A 22,222-nucleotide genomic window follows, 5' to 3' on the forward strand; every position below is an offset into this window, starting at 1 on the left:
TAATGCCAGCAGACAGACACAGGTCTGTATACAGACACACACTTAAGAACAGAATACTGACAAAGTTTGCCGCTCAGTTTCCAAATTGTACAAAAATGAGTGAGAGAGAGACAAACACAGAATTAGACAGCAAAGTTTGCATAGTTAATTGTAGCACTATTTGGTAATAAAAGAAACACATTTTTGTGCATTTTTATGTGAAGATCCTTCTTGTATTTCATTTGGAAAGATGGGCAAGGTCAGCTTCCTTCATTTTATTTCCCCTGTTTTTGAAAGGCAATTTTCTGCCATGTTCTGCCCCTTCACAGCCAGAGGAGTATGTATCTCCTAGCAGTGCAAGGATCTACAGGCCCCTGTGGCAGGGAATGGGCAGACAAAACCAAGAATCCTCTTAAGGAGAAAGATATTGCCGCAACCTTTGGACAATTTCCAGAGTTGTGTATCACTGAGCTTCATCTTTTCAGAATGAGCAAAACACTGTTCAGACTTTGTTACGATTTTGTAATAAATTTGTAATAAATGTGCTCAGACTCCGGGAAGGGTCCAGAAAAGAGTTCCTGGGAGCATGGTGGTGGTGGTGGATCTGAATCCCTTCTTTCCCTGGAGGGGCCAGGCTGTGGGAAGGAGGCTGAGCTAATGGAGCATGGGTTCAACTCCCTTGAGCAGCGTGGGTGGACTGCGTGGAAGACTGGGTGGTGGATAAGTTACTGGACACATTATCCGCTATCCACGTGATCACCTGTTCACACTGCTGCGGTTTCAATACCATGAGACCCTGTAAGTTTGGGGAAGAAGCTAGTTAGTGAACGTCTGCGGTGTGCCACTGCTACCTCCTAAACGGGTGATGCTGTGTCACCCTACACTGAACCACGGCCTCTGCCAACTGCATTGCTTGGAACCCCACGCCCTTGTCCGCGACCCTTACCCTTGGGGTTCACCATTTTATGGACACTGCACAATATGGAGCTTAGATATGCCTTGCGTAAGAAACACAGAAATCAGGAAATATAGTAGAAGGCCCACTAGTTTTTAGGAGGCTGTGGGATACAATCTGTTGGTGGCTGCACCTATATTACACTCTGTGACACCACCTTTACACTCTGCAAGCAGTAGTGAACCTAGATATGCCTTGTGTAAGAAATACAGAAATCAGAAAATATAGTAGAGGTCCCAATAAAATAGTACTGAGCACTTCCTAGGGGTCTGTATGCAACACCTAATGTCCCCTTTCTGCCAGCAGCCGATCACCACAGTGTGCTGCTTAAATCGTGGTAGCTGCACTGCAAGTCCCAGCCAGCAGTCTGTAGTAATACAATTTAAAAATAAGCCCTTACAAGGGCTGTTTGGTTGTTTCGCTAGTATTCCCTGCCTACTGGAACGCTAATTCCCTCCCTAACGTTCTCCCTGACCAGCAGCAGCTCTGTCCCTAATCTCTTCCAGCATACGTCTGAAGCGAGCAGTACTGGACGCGATTTTTATATGGCAGGGTCATCTGATCTGGCCAACCAATCGCTGCTATCGACATGTATGGGTCCCACGTGATCGCCGGATGTACCAAAGAGAAATAGCGCCCAAATGGATGATGAGATTTTTTCGAGTATCATGAGATGCTAGTCCGAGTAACGAGTACCCTTATACTCGAACGAGTACCAAGCTCGTACGAGCATGTTCGCTCATCACTAATCATATACAATCCAAGGCAAACAAAAAATGGAGATGCACAGCTCTAAATATCAATATAGATATAAATACATGTACAAGAACGGGTGCACAAAGCCCACATACCAGACAAAGTACTGGAAAAAGAACAAAAGTAAGTATGTAATAAGGGCAATGGCACGCCAAGAGTAGGAAAGAAATAAAAAATTCCTTTATTTAACAAACCATTGAAACATACAGGAAAAACACTTGAAAAAAGTTAAAAGCACTTAAAAAACAGAACAAGAGACCATGAACGTAATCATGTGCTCAGGGCCAATAGTGGAGAATTATATACTCCAGAAAAATGTCTCATATCCCATCCAGAAGCAAAAAGCTAGTCCCCTCACACCAGAAAAAACCTAAGTAACAAATCAATGAATATATATACAAACAAAGTGCAAATGCATGAGAGAATACAGCACCCTATATGAGCCCCTACAAAAGGTGTACTAGATTCCCTGGTATATCTAAGTATAAATGAACACCATATCCTTCAATCCTGGAATAAACACATACAGGGAATCCTTGCAGGGATAAACAATGCCGATGGCAAATTAAGAGTAGGGAAAATAATAAACAAAGGACATGCAGCACCTAAAAAAGTACCGAGATGAAATAAGGTACAAGAGACCTAGGGACAATGATGGTAAAAAACAGAGGGGAAAGGGGGGGGGAGAGACAGATAACCAATAGCTATGGCCCACAGATGTCCCGCACGTTCCGTCCTAATCATATACAATCAAAATCATATCTCCGAACCTGCCAATGGTTTTCCAGCATCAACTAACTAACAAAATTTTGAACATTGCAGGGGGAGCCGTAAAATGATAAAACAAGTTCTAGTCACCTACTCAGGTCCCCCACAGCTCCTAGTCACTATCAGTGACCAGCATCAGCAATCATAGTGCAGCACTGTGCACCTCATAGATTTCTCCATATGTCTTATGTCCTCAATCTTATTGAAGCGTGCATGTGTTCTTCATGAATGGAGGGAATTACGCCACTGCTATACACCTCTGGTGGCAGATTATCTCCTCCTATTAATTCTGTAATGGCCATGTTAAAGTCTAGTGGGTGCACGCTGATTTTGGTCTTTCGTGTGTGGGCAACTTAAAGGTGGTGGTGTCAAAAAGCAAAGAAGGTAAAATCAGATGTGTACAACATACGTGTATGTAAAGGAGATCAAATAGGCTGTTCTAGCAAAGTAGCCCACATCCCTGTACAATTTTTCTTCCCTATGCATCTGATCACTTCTTGGTTTCCTCTCTCAACTGTGACAGTGCAGACACCTTACCACAATCCCCCTTGCTTCCATATGAAGTGAAAAACAACAGGCAGTACTGATGGGACAGATCATGTGATTGCTATTGACCTGAGCATGAGTGACCCAAGATAATGGATGCCTGGCGGGCCCTAACCATGGACCAGGAGATACTATATGGCTGCCCAGTTGTCATATGCAGCATGGTGGGTCAGTGTGGATGCATATAACCCTGCAGTGGTACTAGAAGCGGCCTTAACTGGTTCATATGAGGCGCTCACAAACCTTATTTACAGAAAGGGCACTGCGTATATTCCACACCCTACTACTAATATGACCATCACTCTTCAGGTGTGGAATAAATTAGCTGCACCTTACCCCAGGCATGGTGGGGAGAATTCTTGGTCGCCCTATATTCCCTTATGGATGAATGGCCATCTCTCAGAACTATTTAGTCTTCCAGATTTTGGGCCCAGCGGGGACTTAAATATTTGACTCAGTTGTACCCGGAAGGTGTCTTCTCCACATTCGCAGATCTTAAGCAAAGGTTTAATCCGCCTTATTCCGATACTTTCAGTTAAGGAATGCTTGCAGAGTACAGTTTGGGGGGGGGGAACGCATTACATTGGATTGTGGACCCATTGAAGGGGTGATACGTAGGGACCCTCTGCAGAAACCGGTATCATCTTTATACTCAACATTAATGTCCATGCAGAGTGCCCCGATTGACAGCTCATTTGCCAAATGGCAGGCTGATATTCCCTCTCTTGAAGACCATCATCTTAAAGAATTGGTAAGCTATAGGAAAAAATCTGTAATATGTGCTAGAGACCAACTGATCCAGGTTAATTGTCTCCACAGAAAATACCTTACCTCAGTAAAATTAGTGCGGATGGGCAGCCTTTTAGTGGACACTTGTTCTAGGTGTGGTGGGGCGGAAGGGTACATGGATCCATATGATTTGGCTTTGTCCAGTCATTCAAAACTTCTGGTCCAAAGTGCATCATTCACTAAATCTGGAGTTGGGGCTTCCGGGAGTATGAGCACCTGAAAATAGTCTGCTTGGTCTGGTAAATGATTTCATACCTGCTAAATATAGCCGAATTCTGTATAAGTTCCTGCTATATTATGCCTGGAAAACAATTCTACTGAATTGGCAACCTCCTAAGCGTCCTACTTTGTCCCACTGGCTGAAACTGGTAGATGACGATTTGGAAATGTATAATGTTACGTATTCGGCAAGAGGCACCCCTAAAAGGTTTGGTTATCTGCCAAAACAACTTTAGCTGGGTTGAGGGATGAGGCACAGCTCCCGAGCAATGTGTGAATGGAGTGAGCGAATGAATAGTACATGTGTTTCCTCTGATTCTAGAACAGGCAATATACAATGTTGAGGACTTTTAGTTTATACCTTGATGCAACATCCTGGGCACCCTTGCTTCGTTAGACACTCTGTTCCATAGGCCGCAGTATAATAGTGAGGTTGACCTACATATTTTCCATTGATCTGAGGGTTGAAATGTACTACTGCTGTACCCTTTTGCTCACTTGTATGGATGTTTGGTCTCTGTTGCCATTAGTTTATGCCTTTTACTGTTAAATCTTAAAAGCAATAAATAAAAATAAAAAAAGGACCAGGAGCAGGCACATGGGGGATTAGTCTATATCTCTCAAACGACACATTATAAGAAAAGCCTGTACATTGGAAAAATGTTTCAATTACCATAATAAATCAGTATAGACTTCGCTTTCTTCTTGACACCACCCCTTTAAGTGTTTAAGCTGTTTGAAGCAAGGGATCAGGTGATAGGACACATAGATCCTGTACTATCAATGTGTACTGTGATAAGATAACAAAATCAAATTACAACCTCCTACTCATATAACATTATATATATATATTGCTTATAAACGTAAGCACTGGTGTTTTTTTCATGCTTAATTTAGTCTTATAATAAATTCTGCGTAGGGTAAGACTTCCCTTTTTTTTTTACACCCGCAAACTATAAAATACTTTTTTTGAGAAAATTTTTTTGAGCAAACAATGGAAAATGTGCCTTCTGTTACACTGACACCAAAGGAAGTAAAATGATGCTGGAGTGACCTACAGATTTCCTGTGAGGTGAAGGAGGTGAAGCGGACAAGATGGCAAAAATAATAATAATATAAATAATAACAATAACACTATCTAACTATCTATTTATTGCGTCCTTGGTCAGGACTCGATCCGCTGGCACCGACTGCTACTGGAGTGCTGCTGAAATATTCTTTACGTATATCCAGGACCACATAAGCTGGCACCTGCCCTTGGTAGTACCTGGGCTTACTATTACCATTATTTTTGCTAGACATTGGCAGGATTGTGGGAGATACCGCTTACCTTGATACACCCTCTATTATTGATACACAGGGAGACTGAGTTTTTTTCGAAAAAAAAGTATTTCACTGCAATTGCATATATCCACATTGGGAAGATACCATCTAGCTAACCGCATTCCACGCGGTATACGTTCCTGTTTGAAGCCTAATATGCTACTAGATGATCCAGAGTTCAAGAGGACTTTTGAACTGATTTCTAATAAATACGCTCTAGACCTGATTTTATTGCATATTGATTGCATGCAGCGACAACTGGACAATGTTACAATACAATTGCAAAGTGCTGAGAACACACTCAAATCAGCATTGGGTGAGGATGATTTTTCCAAGTTTATGACTAAGCAAAATAAATTTCTGGAAAAATTTCGAATAGACATCCAAGAAGAGAAAAAGAGGAAATGGCACCACGACACTCATGACTATACTACTGGACGTACTTACCTTTGGACCAATAAAGGTGACTCCTCGGGATCCTACAGAAAGAACAAAAAGAAGGATCAAGCTCGGGCAAAAGAACACAGTGCAAATACAGAGGATACTGAAGTTTGTTTAGACGAAGGCCCCTCAAAGACAGACAGACAAGGAGGGGAGGCCGAAAAAGGCACAGGAGCAGGAAGAAACAGACAGCATGGATCCAACAAGACTGTAACCCCGAGGTCGAGTTTCAGGAAAAAGACTGCACCAACCACAATGTGGTAAATATTTCATCTTGTGTATTGTCCAAAGAACAAATGCTATTGCTTAACAAAGGTTTAAATTTCTGTCCTAGCTCCCAAGTCAACTGGTTTGAGGTAGATTTGGAATTGGTCCAATTTATTCGTAGGATCAGCCTGAAAATATGGTTTACAAGCGTACCCCCTAAAAATGTATCTGATCGTTGTTCTAATGCTGTATTTATGTTAAGTGATTTGGGTTTAAAATCAGATAGCGCCTACACACCACCACTCACACCAGCTGTAGAGACCTTTCAACAATTAGTGAGACATGACCTAGCGAGACTTAAACAACGTACTAAGGAAGGGGACGTAAAACATCCCAATTTGACACATGATGACATTGTTGCACTTGATTCCCTTGTCCGTGACCACAACCTCATTGTCAAGCCTGCTGACAAGGGGGGTGCTATTGTGGTCATGGACAAGGGAACATACATGACAGAAGCATTCAGACAGCTTACGGATGAAGCAGTTTATAGAAAATTGACACAAGACCCGAAGTTTTCTATCTCTAAAAAGATACAAAACCTACTACAGGAAGGTGTTACACATACAATCATTGACGAGAAGACTGCAGACTATCTCACTGTGACACAACCACGACTACCTTTGATTTATTTCTTACCAAAGATCCACAAGAGTCTGGAGAACCCGCCGGGCAGACCTATTGTGTCCGGCATGGACTCCATTCTCAGTCGGATCTCAATTTTTCTGGATCGAATATTGAGACCTTTGGTAGTAAAAGCACGTTCTTACCTACATGACTCAACTGACTTTTTGAATAAAATTCAGGGGATTGTGATACCTGAGGAGTCATTGTTAGTGACCCTCGATATTACTAGTCTTTATACGTCAATAGATCATGAACGGGCAATGAGAGCTATAGCTACTGCATTGTGTGAATTGGGACATACAGCGAAAGTGAATGATTTTCTGTTAAGATTACTTGAGATGGTATTGACTAATAATTATTTTGCATTTGATGGTCAGCTATATCTCCAATTGCGTGGCGTGGCGATGGGTGCCAATGTGGCACCCACCTACGCAAATTTGGTCATGGCTAAGCTGGAAGATTTCATCTATGTGGCCCCCAGGTATAGCCAAGTGCATGCCTGGTGGCGCTACATAGATGACATCTTCATGGTGTGGCATGGTGACAGTGACACGTTGTTGGAATTTGTCACCTATTTAAATCAAGTTGATGACAATATTAAATTTACTATTACATTTGACAAATCAGTAATTAATTATTTGGATGTGGAGGTGAGAAAAACACATAGGGGGTTAACAGCTGGACTATACAGGAAGCCCACAGACTGCAATAATATGTTACATTTTCAGAGCTGCCACCCGAGTAAAATGATTGCTTCTCTATCTTTCTCACAGATTATTCGGACCAGAAGAATTATAGAGGATGAGAGGGAGCTGGAAATTGCTTTGAATAGAATGCAGTCTGAATTCTATGATAGGGGGTATCCTAGAACACTTGTAGAAAATTGCACCTCTAAAGTCAAATCGTTGAAGAGGAAGGATCTTTTGGTTAAGAAACCTAGGAAACAACTGAATAGGATCCCCTTCGTAGGCACATACAACTACTTCTCACCTCAAATAAATAGGATCATACAAAAGCATTGGCATATAGTCAGAGACAGTCACAATACAATTGAGGAACTCAACAATCCCCCCCTACCTTCATATAGAAGATGTGGTAATCTAAAGGATCGTCTGGTGAGGACGGATGTTGCACAAAAAAAGATGGATACGCAGACCTATTTGGGTCCAAAAAAAAATGGGATGTTTCCCTTGTCTTAATTGTGTAAATTGCAGACATGTAGTTAAAACTGATAGATTTACACATCCCATTACGAATAAAGTATACCCAATGCGACATTATTTGACATCTATATCCAGTCGGGTTGTATACAGTATATTCTTTTTTTGTCCCTGTAATAAATTTTATGTGGGGGAGACCACATTGGAATTCAAGGTACGACTGACCCAACACAGGCATTCGATTCATAAACAGCGTTTGGACTTACCTGTATCGAGTCATTTTACACAAGCAGGACATATGGAGCGTGATTTAAAATGCATTGTTTTTGAACGGGTTGATCAACCTATGAGACGAGGAGATAGAAAGATGCTCTTGAAAAAGAGAGAATTGATGTGGATACATGAACTACAGGCATTGGGTCTGGCTGGACTCAATGTAGAGTACAAAGTACATACTAATATGTTTAAAAAGTAAATATGTGCAGTGGTGTTAATCGGCTAGAGGTTTGCCCACACCTGCCGTGATTGGACTTAGGTTCCGTGTAAAGTAAGTTTGAACATGAATTGGGTTTTGGAACTATGTATATATTATTATAAAATATCTTTCTTTTTTGTATAACTGATAAATTGTTTATTATATTTTACAGAAACAAGCTTATGCGGTGGCTGGATAGTCATGAATTGTAAGACGGATCTGTACTAATTGCTCTCTTGGATTAAGAATCATTTACTCTCTGCTCCCTGCTTGGCCGGTGTTCAGACTATGGATATGCGAGGTTGCAGGAAACGCCTGGAGGGGCTTGGAAATCGGGAGTGGGTGAGTCACTGTGCACACTGCGGCATCAAACCCGCGGTTTGAGCCGGCCCCTTACCCACCAGAGGAGTGGATTTCGGGAGTGGAGTCTCTCCACGGGTTCCTGACTCAAAGATAACCAAGCTGAACCAGGAGTCTGTTCACATTGGATAACGGCAATCTGGCACTGCACATAGAAACTGCAAGTTTGGATTAAGTGCAGAATATGGGAGAAGCTTATTTATAATTAGTAACAGAGGATCGCATGTTTTTGAATGGGTCTTGTCTTACTGCTAAAATGACTAATCCAGACCATGAATCCTGTATCTCATGTAATTTGAATGGACTTCAATATTTACAAGTCTAATTTCACTTATGTATACACTGACACTTTAAGGGTGTTTTGAGTTGGACTCTTTGGAGAACTACTCCTTATCACACAGGGACTCACCCGAAAGGGTTAATGGACTTTAGTATCACAAGGATTCTGAACACATGTTGTGCTTTTGTTTGAACCAATCATCACTTTGAGATTTTTTTCACACTTGTATTTAAACCCACTACTATGTTCACATACCGTGCTTAAAAATGGCGAAGTCAATTCGCTGAAACGTTGCTCCTGGTATTATTGTGTGCTGCACATGTTTTTGAAGATTTGATGGAATAAACACAACTTTTTCCACGTTATAATCCTGAGTGCTGTGGACTATCTACTACCTAATAACAATAACAACAATATTTATTTGTATAGCGCCAACTGATTCCACAGCACTTACAAACATTCATTGCAGAATTTTTCAAAAGGTAAATTAATTCTAATTACCAAACATATTGCCAGGAAACTTTCTACTTCCGGATGGGACGCAGATCAAACAAGGCTGTTGTAGCTGACATGTTTTATTAAAGAAGTTTTCTAGGAGAAGCCTAGCCTAAGGGTCCATTTACACAGAAAGATAACCTGACAGATCTGCCAAAGATTTGAAGCCAAATCCAGAAACAGACTATAAACAGAGAACAGGTCATAAAGGAAAGCCTGAGATTTTCAAATCCATTCCTGGCTTTGGCTTCAGATTTTTGGCAAATAATCTGTCAGATAATCTTTCTGTGAGAATGGACCTTAAGAATCCGCTATCAATAGTGCTGACACCCAGCTCTCCTGAGAATCAGTCATTCGGTGCCTGCACTGGAATCAGTCGCTCCCTCCTATTGAAGTGAATAGGAGCTGAGGCTGCAGTACATCAGCACTGTCGCCACACAGGGATCACAGCCAGATGCTTTTGGCACTGTTCTCACTGTAGTGCAGGAATCGAAGAGCTGATCAGCAGGCGAGTAGGGTATCAGGGTGTCAAACACATCTCTTAAATTGAGGTTTACACTGGTTTTTAGGCAAGGTCCCCACTGAAATGGCTCAAAAATCTGCAGAAAAATGGTGAAGTTGCATTTAAAACATCACTCACTCAATCACTCAATGATCTGTTCACAGGTACATACATGTATATGGGGCACAGATCCCTCTCTTCTATGTCGTGGTCCATTAACAGCAAAGCACTGCTGCACATTCGTAGAGCAGGTCTGCAATTACAGGCCACACTATCGACATGTGTACTTATACTAGAAGTCCCCCAGGGGGAATAACCCAAAGTTACAAAACTTTTCAGCAATTACAATTGAGAAGAATTTGCAAAAGATTATTTCCCCACATAAAACTTGATAAATGAGCAAATTTTCAAATGTTGGCTGATTGCATCTTTATGCAACACTAAAAAGTGTTGCATAAAAAAGGGCTAATACTGACAAATAGAACAGAAAACAACAGACACACAAATGTTTAAATTAGTGCGGCCACCCACCTCCTGACAATTTCACCCTGTAATCAGGGGCGTAACTACCGCCATAGCAGCTGCTAGGTGGCCCTGTCCTGTAGTGGTCTGAACCCGCTGAGCTGACATCACTTGCTGCAAATAGCCTCCTAACTTCCTGGATGTGGGTACTTTAACTGAAATTCAGGATTTTGGTTGACAGGGTGAGGAGCCATTGGCTCCCCATCCTGCCAGCAACTCCTGTGGCCACAGGAATTGTGCCACTAGCCACAAGATGTTGCTCCCTCCCCCATTGCTCTCGTGCACAAGTGACGTCACTCATGCATTCAAAGCGGCATCGCTAGGGGAGTTCAGAGCAGAGCAGGGATTTTAAGTTGACAGCTGTATCTGAATACTAACTGCAGCCTATTCCCTGGTTCCTAGTGGGTGGATCGCCCCCCGCAATGCGATTGTGGAGAGGCAATCCCTGCTTCTGACCTGGGCCGGGGTCTGCTCCGTAATGGCGCTGATCCCGGCTCGGCACTCTATTGCTTTCGGCTGCAGCAGTCGAAAGCAATAGGGTGCCAATCTCATCAATCTATGCAGTATTACTACACTGCATAGATCTCAATGAGAGACCAGTGTACTTATACTAGAAGTCCCCCCGGGGGAAATAACCCTAACCCCAGGGGGGGAATAACCCTGACCCCAGGGGGAATAACCCTAACCCCAGGGGGAATAACCCTAACCCCAGGGGGGAATAACACTAACCCCAGGGGGGAATAACCCTAACTTCAAGGGGGAAAAACCCTAACCTCAGGGGGAATAACCCTAACCCCAGGGGGAATAACCCTAACCCCAGGGGGAATAACCCTAACCTCAGGGGGAATAATCTTAACCCCAGGGGGGAATAACCCTAACCCTAGGGGGGAAAAACCCTAACCTCAGGGGGAATAACCCTAACCCCAGGGGGGAATAACCCTAACCCCAAGGGGAATAACCCTAACCCCAGAGGGAATAACCCTAACCCCAGGGGGAATAACCCTAACCATAGGGGGGAATAACCCTCACCCCATGGGGGAATAACCCTAACTTCAAGGGGAATAACCCTAACCCCAGGAGGGAATAACCCTAACCTCAGGAGGAATAACCCTAACCCCAGGGGGGAATAACCCTAACCTCGGGAGGAATAACCCTAACCCCAGAGGGAATAACCCTAACCCCAGGGGGGAATAACCCTTAGCTTAGGGGGAATAACCCTAACCCCTGGGGGAATAACCCTAACCTCGGGAGGAATAACCCTAACCCCAGAGGGAATAACCCTAACCCCAGGGGGGAATAACCCTTAGCTTAGGGGGAATAACCCTAACCCCAGGGGGGGAATAACCCTAACCCCAGGGGGAATAACCCTAACCCCAGGGGGGAATAACCCTAACCCCAGGGGGGAATAACCCTTAGCTTAGGGGGAATAACCCTAACCCCAGGGGGGGAATAACCCTAACCCCAGGGGGAATAACCCTAACCTCGGGAGGAATAACCCTAACCCCAGAGGGAATAACCCTAACTCCAGGAGGGTAATAACCCTAACCCCAGGGGGACTTCTAGTAAAAGTGTAACAAAAAAAAACCTGTTATTAATAAAAATCCCCTCCCCTAACTATAATTTTAATCACCCCCCTTTTTCCATGTTATAAATAAAAATAAATAAATAAACATGTTTCATATCGCTGTGTGCGTAATCGCCCAAACTATTAATCACATTCCTGATCTCGCACGGTAAAAGGCGTAGGCGAAAAAAAATCTCAAAGTTGCGCATTTTTGGTCGCATCAAATTCAGAAAGATTGTAATAAAAAGCGATCAAAAAGTCGTATATGCGCAATCAAGGTACCAATAGAAAGTATACATCATGGCGCAAAAACTGACACCTGACACAGCCCCATAGGATAAAAGCATTCACAAAATTCAAAGCATTAAAAGACCTAAGGCCCCATTACACAGAACGATTATCGGCCGTATTCGGACAATAATCGTCCCATGTAATAGAACACAATAATCAGCCGTCATGAACAATGCCGGCTGATTGTTGTAGTCGTTTGTCTTTCAACATGTTGAAAGACAAACAACTCATATAACACCGATCTGTTGCTGTCACTCTGTGGAATGGGGGGGTGGGGGGGGGGGGGGGAGGGGGGACAGTCAACATAGATACTGAAAAATACAAATTAGAATTCAAAGGACAATTGTCAAATACCGACACATATCAACTATTATCCTCCAACCCTACAGGGAGAAGATCCCCGGGGACATAGACTGGGGGGACACTGCCCTGAGATATAAGAGAGGACCCCGGGGACATAGACTGGGACAGAGCCCTGAGATATAAGAGAGGACCCCGGGGACATAGACTGGGGGGACACTGCCCTGAGATATAAGAGAGGACCCAGGGGACATAGACTGGGGGGACAAGGCACTGAGATATAAGAGAGGACCCCGGGGACATAGACTGGGGGCAGGGCCGGCGTCAGCACCCGGCTAACTAGGGCAAATGCCGGGGCCCACAGCTCCTCTAGGGGCCCACTCCCGTTTGTTACTACATTTTTTTGTTAGTAAAAAAGAAAAAAAAAAGTGTAGTAACAGAGAGGACTGGGCCCCTAGAGGCCGCATGTGACAGTTAGGGGCCACGCCGATACATACTGGGGTCCCCGGGCACCTGTCTTCCTTCACAAATCTTCCCTACAGCCGAGTAGGAAAGGACCTTTGAGTGTGAAGGACCTGTGATGATGTCAAGGGTCATGTGATCGGACACCTGACCTGATAGAGGGCAGCAGGTAGGCTCTGCAAACTAAGTGTTCTGTATGTGCTGGTTTCTAGTTGTTTTGTGTATAGAGGTCCTGCTGTAATATATATATATCTATTAGAGCAGGATATATATATGTTACAGCAGGACCTCTATACACAAAACAACTAGATATCTCCTATCTATCTCCTATCTATCTATCTATCTATCTATCTATCTATCTCTCTCTCTGTCTCTCTCTCTCTCTCTCTGTCTCTATCATATAAACATGGTGAGACCCCTAGTTCTCCTATATACAGGTCCTGCAGTGATGTTCAGTGTGTGTGTATATACACACTGTATATCACTGCAGGACCTGTATATAGGAGAGCTAGGGGTCTCACCATGTTTATATATATATATATATATATATATATATTCATATTCATGCTGGTGCTGCTAGTTCTCCTGTATACAGCTCCTGCTCTGTGTGTGTGCGCATGTATATATATATACACACACACACACACACACAGCAGGGGCTGCATATAGGAGAGATCAGGAGATACAGGAGGAGAAAGATATGCAGCAGCCGCATGTTTCTTTTGCTGCAAATCTTTCCTCACCTGTCTCTCCATGATTTGCTCCTCAAAGGGGCCCGCCGAGGCTCTGTCGCCCGAGGGCCCACAAAAAGCTGGAGCCGGCCCTGACTGGGGGGACACTGCCCTGAGATATAAGAGAGGACCCCGGGGACATAGACTGGGGGGACACTGCCCTGAGATATAAGAGAGGACCCCGGGGACATAGACTGGGACAGAGCCCTGAGATATAAGAGAGGACCCCGGGGACATAGACTGGGGGGACACTGCCCTGAGATATAAGAGAGGACCCCGGGGACATAGACTGGGACACTGCCCTGAGATATAAGAGAGGACCCCGGGGACATAGACTGGGACAGAGCCCTGAGATATAAGAGAGGACCCCGGGGACATAGACTGGGGGGACACTACCCTGAGATATAAGAGAGGACCCCGGGGACATAGACTGGGGGGACACTGCCCTGAGATATAAGAGAGGACCCCGGGGACATAGACTGGGGGGACACTGCCCTGAGATATGAGAGAGGACCCAGGGGACATAGACTGGGGGGACACTGCCCTGAGATATAAGAGAGGACCCCGGGGACATAGACTGGGACAGAGCCCTGAGATATAAGAGAGGACCCCGGGGACATAGACTGGGGGGACACTGCCCTGAGATATAAGAGAGGACCCCGGGGACATAGACTGGGACACTGCCCTGAGATATAAGAGAGGACCCCGGGGACATAGACTGGGACACTGCCCTGAGATATAAGAGAGGACCCCGGGGACATAGACTGGGGGGACACTGCCCTGAGATATAAGAGAGGACCCCGGGGACATAGACTGGGACAGAGCCCTGAGATATAAGAGAGGACCCCGGGGACATAGACTGGGGGGACACTGCCCTGAGATATAAGAGAGGACCCCGGGGACATAGACTGGGGGGACACTGCCCTGAGATATAAGAGAGGACCCCGGGGACATAGACTGGGACAGAGCCCTGAGATATAAGAGAGAACCCCGGGGACATAGACTGGGACACTGCCCTGAGATATAAGAGAGGACCCCGGGGACATAGACTGGGGGGACACTGCCCTGAGATATAAGAGAGGACCCCGGGGACATAGACACTGCCCTGAGATATAAGAGAGGACCCCGGGGACATAGACTGGGACACTGCCCTGAGATATAAGAGAGGACCCCGGGGACATAGACTGGGAGGACACTGCCCTGAGATATAAGAGAGGACCCCGGGGACATAGACTGGGACAGAGCCCTGAGATATAAGAGAGGACCCCGGGGACATAGACTGGGACAGAGCCCTGAGATATAAGAGAGGACCCCGGGGACATAGACTGGGGGGACACTGCCCTGAGATATAAGAGAGGACCCCGGGGACATAGACTGGGACACTGCCCTGAGATATAAGAGAGGACCCCGGGGACATAGACTGGGACAGAGCCCTGAGATATAAGAGAGGACCCCGGGGACATAGACTGGGGGGACACTACCCTGAGATATAAGAGAGGACCCCGGGGACATAGACTGGGGGGACACTGCCCTGAGATATAAGAGAGGACCCCGGGGACATAGACTGGGGGGACACTGCCCTGAGATATAAGAGAGGACCCCGGGGACATAGACTGGGGGGACACTGCCCTGAGATATAAGAGAGGACCCCGGGGACATAGACTGGGGGGACACTGCCCTGAGATATAAGAGAGGACCCCGGGGACATAGACTGGGGGGACACTGCCCTGAGATATAAGAGAGGACCCCGGGGACATAGACTGGGGGGACACTGCCCTGAGATATGAGAGAGGACCCCGGGGACATAGACTGGGGGGACACTGCCCTGAGATATAAGAGAGGACCCCGGGGACATAGACTGGGACAGAGCCCTGAGATATAAGAGAGGACCCCGGGGACATAGACTGGGGGGACACTGCCCTGAGATATAAGAGAGGACCCCGGGGACATAGACTGGGACACTGCCCTGAGATATAAGAGAGGACCCCGGGGACATAGACTGGGACACTGCCCTGAGATATAAGAGAGGACCCCGGGGACATAGACTGGGGGGACACTGCCCTGAGATATAAGAGAGGACCCCGGGGACATAGACTGGGGGGACACTGCCCTGAGATATAAGAGAGGACCCCGGGGACATAGACTGGGACAGAGCCCTGAGATATAAGAGAGAACCCCGGGGACATAGACTGGGACACTGCCCTGAGATATAAGAGAGGACCCCGGGGACATAGACTGGGGGGACACTGCCCTGAGATATAAGAGAGGACCCCGGGGACATAGACACTGCCCTGAGATATAAGAGAGGACCCCGGGGACATAGACTGGGACACTGCCCTGAGATATAAGAGAGGACCCCGGGGACATAGACTGGGAGGACACTGCCCTGAGATATAAGAGAGGACCCCGGGGACATAGACTGGGACAGAGCCCTGAGATATAAGAGAGGACCCCGGGGACATAGACTGGGGGGACACTGCCCTGAGATATAAGAGAGGACCCCGGGGACATAGACTGGGGGGACACTGCCCTGAGATATAAGAGAGGACCCCGGGGACATAGACTGGGGGGACACTGCCCTGAGATATAAGAGAGGACCCCGGGGACATAGACTGGGACACTGCCCTGAGATATAAGAGAGGACCCCGGGGACATAGACACTGCCCTGAGATATAAGAGAGAACCCCGGGGACATAGACTGGGACACTGCCCTGAGATATAAGAGAGGACCCCGGGGACATAGACTGGGACACTGCCCTGAGATATAAGAGAGGACCCCGGGGACATAGACTGGGGGGACACTGCCCTGAGATATAAGAGAGGACCCCGGGGACATAGACTGGGGGGACACTGCCCTGAGATATAAGAGAGGACCCCGGGGACATAGACTGGGGGGACACTGCCCTGAGATATAAGAGAGGACCCCGGGGACATAGACACTGCCCTGAGATATAAGAGAGGACCCCGGGGACATAGACTGGGACAGAGCCCTGAGATATAAGAGAGGACCCCGGGGACATAGACTGGGGGGACACTGCCCTGAGATATAAGAGAGGACCCCGGGGACATAGACTGGGACAGAGCCCTGAGATATAAGAGAGAACCCCGGGGACATAGACTGGGACACTGCCCTGAGATATAAGAGAGGACCCCGGGGACATAGACACTGCCCTGAGATATAAGAGAGGACCCCGGGGACATAGACTGGGACACTGCCCTGAGATATAAGAGAGGACCCCGGGGACATAGACTGGGGGGACACTGCCCTGAGATATAAGAGAGGACCCCGGGGACATAGACTGGGGGGACACTGCCCTGAGATATAAGAGAGGACCCCGGGGACATAGACTGGGGGGACACTGCCCTGAGATATAAGAGAGGACCCCGGGGACATAGACTGGGAGGACACTGCCATGAGATATAAGAGAGGACCCCGGGGACATAGACTGGGACAGAGCCCTGAGATATAAGAGAGGACCCCGGGGACATAGACTGGGACACTGCCCTGAGATATAAGAGAGGACCCCGGGGACATAGACTGGGACACTGCCCTGAGATATAAGAGAGGACCACGGGGACATAGACTGGGACACTGCCCTGAGATATAAGAGAGGACCCCGGGGACATAGACACTGCCCTGAGATATAAGAGAGAACCCCGGGGACATAGACTGGGACACTGCCCTGAGATATAAGAGAGGACCCCGGGGACATAGACTGGGACACTGCCCTGAGATATAAGAGAGGACCCCGGGGACATAGACTGAGGGGACACTGCCCTGAGATATAAGAGAGGACCCCGGGGACATAGACTGAGGGGACACTGCCCTGAGATATAAGAGAGGACCCCGGGGACATAGACACTGCCCTGAGATATAAGAGAGGACCCCGGGGACATAGACTGGGACACTGCCCTGAGATATAAGAGAGGACCCCGGGGAAATAGACTGGGGGGACACTGCCCTGAGATATAAGAGAGGACCCCGGGGACATAGACTGGGGGGACACTGCCCTGAGATATAAGGGAGGACCCCGAGGACATAGACTGGGGGGACACTACCCTGAGATATAAGAGAGGACCCCGGGGACATAGACTGGGGGGACACTGCCCTGAGATATAAGAGAGGACCCCGGGGGCATAGACTGGGGGGACACTGCCCTGAGATATAAGAGAGGACCCCGGGGACATAGACTGGGGGGACACTGCCCTGAGATATAAGAGAGGACCCCGGGGACATAGACTGGGACACTGCCCTGAGGTATAAGAGAGGACCCCGGGGACATAAACTGGGGGGACACTGCCCTGAGATATAAGAGAGGACCCCGGGGACATAAACTGGGGGGACACTGCCCTGAGATATAAGAGAGGACCCCGGGGACATAAACTGGGGGGACACTGCCCTGAGATATAAGAGAGGACCCCGGGGACATAGACTGGGACACTGCCCTGAGATATAAGAGAGGACCCCGGGGATATAGGCTGGGACACTGCCCTGAGATATAAGAGAGGACCCCGGGGACATAGACTGGGACACTGCCCTGAGATATAAGAGAGGACCCCGGGGACATAGACTGGGACACTGCCCTGAGATATAACAGAGGACCCCGGGGACATAGACTGGGGGGACACTGCCATGAGATATAAGAGAGGACCCCGGGGACATAGACTGGGGGGACACTGCCCTGAGATATAAGAGAGGACCCCGGGGACATAGACTGGGGGGACACTGCCCTGAGATATAAGAGAGGACCCCGGGGACATAGACACTGCCCTGAGATATAAGAGAGGACCCCGGGGACATAGACTGGGACACTGCCCTGAGATATAAGAGAGGACCCCGGGGACATAGACTGGGGGGACACTGCCCTGAGATATAAGAGAGGACCCCGGGGACATAGACTGGGAGGACACTGCCCTGAGATATAAGAGAGGACCCCGGGGACATAGACTGGGACACTGCCCTGAGATATAAGAGAGGACCCCGGGGACATAGACTGGGACACTGCCCTGAGATATAAGAGAGGACCACGGGGACATAGACTGGGACACTGCCCTGAGATATAAGAGAGGACCACGGGGACATAGACTGGGGGGACACTGCCCTGAGATATAAGAGAGGACCCCGGGGACATAGACTGGGGGGACACTGCCCTGAGATATAAGAGAGGACCCCGGGGACATAGACTGGGGGGACACTGCCCTGAGATATAAGAGAGGACCCCGGGGACATAGACTGGGGGGACACTGCCCTGAGATATAAGAGAGGACCACGGGGACATAGACTGGGGGGACACTGCCCTGAGATATAAGAGAGGACCCCGGGGACATAGACTGGGGTTTATTGGTATATTGGAAAGAACACCACATCCTACCCCACCTGGGAGCAAACCTGGTGCTATGGAGAAAATACATAGATGATATAATTATATTCTGGAAAGGATCAGAATCTACTTTTGTAGAGTCCATAAATCCTAATTTTAACCTAGTTTTCACATCACAACACAGTTACCAAACTATAGAATTTTTAGATTTGCAAATTACAACCCAAAGGTCATCCCTAAGTTGTAAAACCTACCGTAAAACGGATACATCAGATTTGACAGCTGCCACCTCCCACAATGGCGTCTTAATATTCCCTTCAGATAATTCAGGAAACGTAACTGCACAAAAGATGATAAATTTGAAAAGGAAACAACAGTTTCTTGCACAACACTATCCAGAAGACATCCTAGACAAAGCAATAGAAAAGACACGTACCCTAGACAGAAACTCATGTGTCACAGAACCAACACATACAGAAGAAAGAACACAAATAATGGAACAAACAGAAAAATTATTCTACCATTGAATTTCAGTCATAGACACATACACAGGATGATGAAAGATTGGCATCATTTAACTGACGACAAAATACTTGGGGGGAGATTTATCAAAGGGTGTAAAATTTAGACTGGTGCAAACTGCTCACAGCAACCAATCACAGCTCAGCTTCAAGCTCTGGTGAAAGGAAAGCTGAGCTGTGATTGGTTGCTGTGACCAGTTTGCACCAGTCTAAATTTTACACCCTTTGATAAATCTCCCCCATGGTCCACTACTTCCTCCAAAGCCACCCATCATTTACTCCAAAGCCGAGAATTTAGGACTACAAGTCGCACCATCAAAAAGTAGCCTAGTTCTGTACAAGATTCCATCTATCCTGATATAGCAGGCTTCTTTCTATGCAGATTGGGCAACAACTGCAAAACAACCCTCTTCCAAAGATAAACAGAAAAAAGTCATATGTACAACCAACAATTATGAACATAAAATTAGAGGCACTCTAATGGAAAATGTTATAGAAGTAATTCAGTGGCCATGTCAAAAACAATATATTAGAAGAGCCCAAGGAGTCTGAAAGAAAGAATTGCAGAACACTTCTATAACATAAAAAGAGGCTACATGAAACCCACCCATCGGCCCATTATAAGGAAGCACATAATAGCAGAAGAACAATCCAGACAGTAGAAACTGATTGGAGGGGAGGCAACTTCTTTGCCAAATGTCCAGACAAGTATATTTTTGAATTCCAAACATTAGAACCATATGGTCTGAATGCAGAACTTGAGATTTTTGGTTTCCTTTAACCTTATGTGGGATTTGATGTAGGGTTCTCCGATGGACAGTACAGTGCCAGACTGCTTATCAGTGCCTGGACTGCCCCTTGGAGGACTACTGCACCCAGGGCTGTGGAGTCGGTAAGCCGCAGCTCCGACTCCAACTCTGAGTCCGACTCCTGAATTTTATAAGGACCGACTCAGACTCCTGCTCCTTCATAAATGGCCGGTTATATACCAGGGGAGTTACTTATCACACTGGCTCCCTAATGTCCTACATGATCCTGGGGCGACTCCTGAGGGAATATATACTGTATATACAGCAGCTTCTCCTGTGTGTGCAGTAGATGCAGCCAGTCTCCAGCCTCCATGTCCTGAACTACTCACAACTAGACTAGATGGAGCAGGTGGTCTTTTCCTGCTGACAGTCTTCTATGTTTCTAACTAAATATTCACCAGACACACAGAAACACTAACACTGCCAGATCCCTGTAATATACAGGTCAGCCATAGTGATATACAGGGGGTCACACATAGTGATATAGGGAGAGGGGTCACACATAGTGATATACAGGGGGTCACACATAGTGATATAGGGAGAGGGGTCACACATAGTGATATAGAGAGAGGTCACACATAGTGATATAGAGGTCAGACATAGTGATATAGAGGGGTCACACATAGTGATATAGAGGGGGGTCACACAGTGATATAGAGAGGGGTCACACATAGTGATATAGAGAGGGGTCACACATAGTGATATAGAGAGGGGTCACACATAGTGATATAGAGAGGGGTCACACATAGTGATATAGAGAGGTCACACATAGTGATATAGAGAGGGGTCACACATAGTGATAGAGAGGTCACACAGTGATATAGAGAGGTCACACAGTGATATAGAGAGGGGTCACACATAGTGATATAGAGAGGGGGGGGTCACACATAGTGATATATAGAGAGGGGTCACACAGTGATATAGAGGGGGGTCACACAGTGATATAGAGAGGGGTCACACATAGTGATATAGAGAGGGGGGGGGTCACACATAGTGATATATAGAGAGGGGTCACACATAGTGATATATAGAGAGGGGTCACACATAGTGATATAGAGAGGGGTCACACATAGTGATATAGAGGGGTCACACATAGTGATATAGGGAGGGATCACATATAGTGATATATAGAGGGGTCACACATAGTGATATAGAGAGGGGTCACACATAGTGATATAGAGAGGGGTCACACATAGTGATATAGAGAGAGGTCACACATAGTGATATATAGAGAGGGGTCACACATAGTGATATATAGAGAGGGGTCACACATAGTGATATATAGAGGGGTCACACATAGTGATATATAGAGAGGGGTCACACATAGTGATATAGAGAGGGGGGGGTCACACATAGTGATATAGAGAGGGGTCACACATAGTGATATAGGGAGGGATCACATATAGTGATATATAGAGGGGTCACACATAGTGATATAGAGAGGGGTCACACATAGTGATATAGAGAGAGGTCACACATAGTGATATAGAGGGGTCACACATAGTGATATAGAGAGGGGTCACACATAGTGATATAGAGAGGGGTCACACATAGTGATATAGAGAGGGGTCACACATAGTGATATAGAGAGGGGTCACACATAGTGATATAGAGAGGGGTCACACATAGTGATATAGAGAGGTCACACATAGTGATATAGAGAGGTCACACATAGTGATATAGAGGGGTCACACATAGTGATATAGAGAGGGGTCACACATAGTGATATAGAAAGGGGGTCACACATAGTGATATAGAG

At 46.5% G+C, this 22,222-nt stretch overlaps 1 protein-coding gene across 4 annotated transcripts in view; it reads right to left on the minus strand.

Annotated features, from left to right (window-relative positions):
- LOC138797920 (lecithin retinol acyltransferase-like) overlaps positions 1–22,222 on the minus strand; it is a 99,331-nt gene that overhangs the window by 64,684 nt on the left and 12,425 nt on the right. For 2 of the 4 annotated variants that reach the window (XR_011364017.1, XR_011364016.1), the window contains 4 exons: positions 19,384–19,472; positions 9,201–9,336; positions 8,097–8,174; positions 5,783–5,814 (listed from right to left, as the gene is read on the minus strand). The gene's annotated coding sequence lies outside the window, so the exon portion shown is untranslated. Of the gene's footprint in view, positions 1–5,782; positions 5,815–7,747; positions 7,827–8,096; positions 8,175–9,200; positions 9,337–19,383; positions 19,473–22,222 lie in introns of all 4 variants that reach the window. The other 2 variants (XR_011364018.1, XR_011364020.1) reach the window with 2 other exon arrangements.

The sequence above is a fragment of the Dendropsophus ebraccatus genome, chromosome 7, assembly GCF_027789765.1.
Source record: "Dendropsophus ebraccatus isolate aDenEbr1 chromosome 7, aDenEbr1.pat, whole genome shotgun sequence".
Lineage (NCBI taxonomy): Eukaryota > Metazoa > Chordata > Amphibia > Anura > Hylidae > Dendropsophus > Dendropsophus ebraccatus.